Here is a 6,000-nt window from a genome sequence, read left to right on the forward strand (position 1 = left end):
AAGACCGAATTTCATTGTACAGTGGAACCTCGGTTTACGAGTAACTTGGTTTACGAGTGTTTTGCAAGACAAGCAAAATTTTTTAATGAATTTTGACTTGATAAACGAGCGATGTCTTGCAATACGAGCAGTATGGACACACTTTGTCTGCTGAGTGTCATGTGATCACAACTGAGCTGATGGTTCTTCTCTCTCACGCGCACTTGTCTTTCTCTCTCTCTTGCTCGCACAGCGCGTTTCTCTCTCTCTTCTTATCCTCGCTCCCGCGCGTCTCTCTCTCCTTATCTTACTCGCTCACTTGCACACACGTCTCTCTCTCTCTCCTTATCTCTCTTGCTTGCGCGCAGCGCGTCTCTCTCTTCTCTTGAGGGCAATTGTCTCCTATTCTCCGTCTGAGTCTGTGTGCCTCACTCATATAGTCAACATCCATACGAGCGTATACTGTTTACTACAGCATTGTGACTGTGTGTGTGTGTGTGCGCGCCCCAAAACACGAAGCTGAGTCTCAGTACTTTAACAACACCAGCCGCCTTTAGCTTGAAACAGCAACAGCGCTGTTATTTATTGTAGCGGGATCTTTATAATGTTCCTTGTATCACCCATTGACGGCAGGCGCTTATAGCATGTCTGTGATCTTTTTTGGATGCGCTTATACGGCAAACTGCTACAGCGCTGGGAGACTGCGATTGCTTTGGGACACTCTTCCGCGTATCGTCCCATTGGGTGGAATCCCACATGAGTTTAGAAACTCACTCACACCAGCCATGATTCTTTTTAAAGGTAAAGTGCAGGTTAATTTGTTTTATGTATTTTTACTTTATATTTTGTATTAATCATTTTTATATGAATAGTTTTGGGTTGTGGAACGAATCATCTGAGTTTCCATTATTTCTTATGGGGAAATTCGCTTTGATATACGAGTGCTTTGGATTGCGAGCACGTTTCCGGAACGAATTATGCTCGCAAACCGAGGTTCCACTGTACAGGGAAATGTGTTTGCTTACTGTGCACATGACAATAAGCTTTGAACTTGAACTTCCCTGTTCTGTTATTTAATCAGACACTTGAAACTTAACATGTAAAATCTCTTGGATGTACTTTGAACTACCAATAGTTTATTTCATATACTGTATCTTGCATCTGTTAATTTATTCTTAATATTACATAATTAAGTAAATTTTATATTGCATTATAATGTGGTAAATATTGATCAATTTACTGGTTTCAGAACACATTGTATGAAGTGAACATTTAAATCTTGATTTGCCATTCAAAGCAGATGTCATCAACAAATTATCAATTTACTTATGTACTTAGCCCATCTGCTATACGTTGAATGGAGATGTTGTATACATATAAGATTTTTAAGATTTGCCCAAAATAGCCTAGTGCTTGAGATACAGAAAATGACACTCCAGAAAACGGGGTTGGGTTTGGATGGTGTTAGAGCGAAAGGATCAGGTACATACCAAAGCCTCAGTGGTTAACTTTGAGATATACCATCACACAATGGGGGGTTTAGAACAGTAAAGAACATAATACAAGTGCAAATAGCAGGGGAAGGGGTGATACATGGATGAAAAACATAGTAAAAATTAATTTGGGGTTTTGAAATATAGCCCAGAATACTGCATTACTACTGCAATACTGTAGCTTAAAAAACGCAACCCGTGAAATCTAATTTTTTCCACAGGCGACAATCGAAAACGGCTAAACTGGGAGAGAAAAACATTGACCTGGCGTATCACTGATTTTACTTACACTACTTCATATATCTATAACCCACAATTAAATATGTTTAATACTTTCCCCAATTGGCTAATCTGTTAGCCAATTTTGAATTTCTGAAATATAAGTTGTCAATTTTCTTCGAAGGTAGCCCCCTCCTATTGGTACACGAGTCACAGAGTACTGCTCACTCACATGAAATTCACCATTGACTGGATAGTTTATTTAGAGTGAGTCCGACAAAGTAAGGTGGGTTTATGTAGTTCAGCTGGGATGCTGTCTTAACCAGAATACGAGACCCAATGGTATCAGCTAGCTCCTTGTTTATGTTATCCATCCATCCATCCATCCATTTTCCAATCCACTATAACACAGGGTCACAGGGGTCTGCTGGAGATTATTATCTTTACTTTGATTATAATTCACTTCAAAAGTTAAAAGAAAATTTTAAAATAATCTTCATTTGTTTTAGTATATAAAGTAATGGCTATCACTGCAAAATATATTAAAGACATCCATCCATCATCCAACCCGCTGAATCCAAACACAGGGTCACGGGGGTCTGCTGGAGCCAATCCCAGCCAACACAGGGCAGGAACCAATCCTGGGCAGGGTGCCAACCCACCGCAGGACACATACAAACACAACAAGGCCAATTTAGAATCCCCAGTCCACCTAACCTGCATGTCTTTGGACTGTGGGAGGAAACCGGAGCGCCTGGAGGAAACCCATGCAGACACAGGGAGAACATGCAAACTCCACACAGGGAGGACCCGGGAAGCAAACCCGGGTCTCCTAACTGTGAGGCAGCAGCACTACCACTGCGCCACTGTGCCGCCCTATATTAAAGACAAACCTTACAAAATCAGTCATGTGGTAAGTGCTGTAGCAACAATCATTGGTGTTTACAATAATAAGAACAAACCTTAAAACTGAAAGACTATAGTAAGAATTACCAAATCGAATTTTAGTTTTCCCACAAACATAGATAGCAAACATCCATCCATCCATCCATCCATTCTCTTCCGCTTATCCGAGGTCGGGTCGCGGGGGCAGCAGCTTAAGCAGAGAGGCCCAGACTTCCCTCTCCCCGGCCACTTCTTCCAGCTCTTCGGGAGAATCCCAAAGGCGTTCCCAGGCCAGCCGGGAGACATAGTCCCTCCAGCGTGTCCTGGGTCTTCCCGGGCCTCCTCCCGGTTGGCCGTGCCGGAACACCTCACCAGGGAGGCGTCCAGGAGGCATCCTGATCAGATGCCCGAGCCACCTCATCTGACTCCTCTCGATGCGGAGGAGCAGCGGCTCTACTCTGAGCCCCTCCCGGATGACTGAGCTTCTCACCCTATCTTTAAGGGAAAGCCCAGACACCCTGCGGAGGAAACTCATTTCAGCCGCTTGTATTCGCGATCTCGTTCTTTCGGTCACTACCCATAGCTCATGACCATAGGCGAGGGTAGGAAGGTAGATCGACTGGTAAATTGAGAGCTTTGCCTTACGGCTCAGCTCCTTTTTCACCACGACAGACCGATGCAGAGCCCGCATCACTGCGGATGCCGCACCGATCCGCCTGTCGATCTCACGCCCATTCTTCCCTCACTCGTGAACAAGACCCCGAGATACTTGAACTCCTCCACTTGGGGCAGGATCTTTCCCCCAACCCTGAGAGGGCACTCCACCCTTTTCCGGCTGAGGACCATGCTCTCGGATTTGGAGGTGCTGATTCTCATCCCAGCCGCTTCACACTCAGCTGCGAACCGATCCAGAGAGAGCTGAAGATCACGGCCTGATGAAGCAAACAGGACAACATCATCTGCAAAAAGCAGTGACCCAATCCTGAGTCCACCAAACCGGACCCCTTCAACACCCTGGTTGCGCCTAGAAATTCTGTCCATAAAAGTTATGAACAGAATCGGTGACAAAGGGCAGCCCTGGCGGAGTCCAACTCTCACTGGAAACGGGCTCGACTTACTGCCGGCAATGCGGACCAAGCTCTGACACGGTTGTACAGAGACCAACAGCTCTTATCAGGGGTCCGGTACCCCATACTCCCGAGCACCCCCACAGGATTCCCGAGGGACACGGTCGAATGCCTTTTCCAAGTCCACAAAACACATGTAGACCGGTCGGGCAAACTCCCATGCACCCTCCAGGACTCTGCTAAGGGTGAAGAGCTGGTCCACTGTTCCGCGACCAGGACGAAAACCACACTGTTCCTCCTGAATCCGAGGTTCGACTATCCGACGGACCCTCCTCTCCAGAACCCCAATAGACTTTTCCAGGGAGGCTGAGGAGTGTGATCCCTCTATAGTTGGAACACACCCTCCGGTCCCCTTTTTAAAGAGGGGGACCACCACCCCGGTCTGCCAATCCAGAGGCACTGTCCCGATGTCCATGCGATGTTGCAGAGGCGTGTCAACCAAGACAGTCCTACAACATCCAGAGCCTTAAGGAACTCCGGCGATCTCATCCACCCCGGGCCCTGCCACCAAGGAGTTTTTTGACCACCTCGGTGACTTCAGTCCCAGAGATGGGAGAGCCCACCTCAGAGTCCCCAGGCTCTGCTTCCTCATTGGAAGGCATGTTAGTGGGATTGAGGAGGTCTTACAAGTACTCCTCCCACCGACCCTAACGCCCGAAGTCGAGGTCAGCAGCGCACCATCCCCACCATATACGGTGTTGACACTGCACTGCTTCCCTCCTGAGACGCCGGACGGTGGACCAGAATCTCCTCGAAGCCGTCCAAAGTCGCTCTCCATGGCTCTCCAAACTCCTCCCATGCCCGAGTTTTGCCTCAGCAACAACGAAGCCGCGTTCGCTTGGCCTGCCGGTACCTATCAGCTGCCTCCAGAGACCCACAGGACAAAAAAGTCCTATAGGACTCCTTCTTCAGCTTGACGGCATCCTTCCACGCCGGTGTCCACCAACGGGTTCGTGGATTGCCGCCACGACAGGCACCACCACCTTGCGGCCACAGCTCCGGTCAGCCGCCTCAACAATAGAGGCACGGAACATGGCCCATTCGACTCAATGTCCCCACCTCCCTCGGGACGGGTTGAAGTTCTGCCGGAGGTGGGAGTTGAAGCTACTTCTGACAGGGGACTCTGCCAGCCGCTCCCAGCAGACCCTCACAACACGCTTGGGCCTACCAGGTCTGACCGCATCTTCCCCACCATCGAAGCCAACTCACCACCAGGTGGTGATCAGTTGACAGCTCGCCCCTCTCTTCACCCGAGTGTCCAAGACATATGGCCGCAAGTCCACGACACGACCACAAAGTCGATCATCGACCTGAGGCCTAGGGTGTCCTGGTGCCAAGTGCACATATGAACACCCTTATGCTTGAACATGGTGTTCGTTATGGACAATCCGTGACGAGCACAGAAGTCCAATAACAAAACACCGCTCGGGTTCAGATCGGGGGGGCCATTCCTCCCAATCACGCCCTTCCAGGTCTCACTGTCATTGCCCACGTGAGCATTGAAGTCTCCCAGCAAAACGAGGGAATCCCCAGAAGGTATGCCCTCTAGCAACCCTCCAGAGACTCCAAAAGGGTGGATACTCCAAACTGCTGTTCGGGCGCATATGCACAAACAACAGTCAGGACCCTTCCCCACCCGGCGGAGGGAGGCCACCCTCTCGCCCACCGGGTAAACCCCAATGCACAGGCTCCAGTCGGGGCAATAAGTATGCCCACACCTGCTCGGCCCTCACCGGGCAACTCCAGAGTGGTACAGAGTCCAGCCCTCTCAAGGAGATTGGTTCCAGAGTCCAAGCTGTGCGCCGAGGTGAGCCCGACTATATCTAGCCGAACCTCTCACCTCGCGCACTAGCTCAGGCTCCTTCCCTTCAGAGAGGTGACATTCCACGCCCCAAGAGCCAGTTTCTGTAGCCGAGGATCAGACCGCCAAGGTCCCGCCTCGCCACCACCCAACTCACACTGCACCCAACCTCCTTGGCCCCTCCCATAGGTGGTGAGCCCATGGGAGGAGGACCCACGTTACCTCTTCGGCTGTGCCCGCCGAGCCCCATGGGTGCAGGCCCGCCACCAGGCGCCGCCATCGAGCCCCACCTCCAGGCCTGGCTCCAGAGGGGGCCCGTGACCAGCGCCCGGCAAGGGAAAACGTTGTCCAAGTTTTATTTTCATTGGAGGTTTATTGAACCGCTCTTTGTCTCATCCCTCACCTAGGACCAGTTTGCCTTGGTGGCCCTACCAGGGCATAAAGCCCTGGACAACATAGCTCCTAGGATCATTGGGACACGCAAACCCCTCCACCA

This window comes from Polypterus senegalus, chromosome 3 (genome assembly GCF_016835505.1).
Source record: "Polypterus senegalus isolate Bchr_013 chromosome 3, ASM1683550v1, whole genome shotgun sequence".
Taxonomy (NCBI): Eukaryota; Metazoa; Chordata; class Cladistia; order Polypteriformes; family Polypteridae; genus Polypterus; species Polypterus senegalus.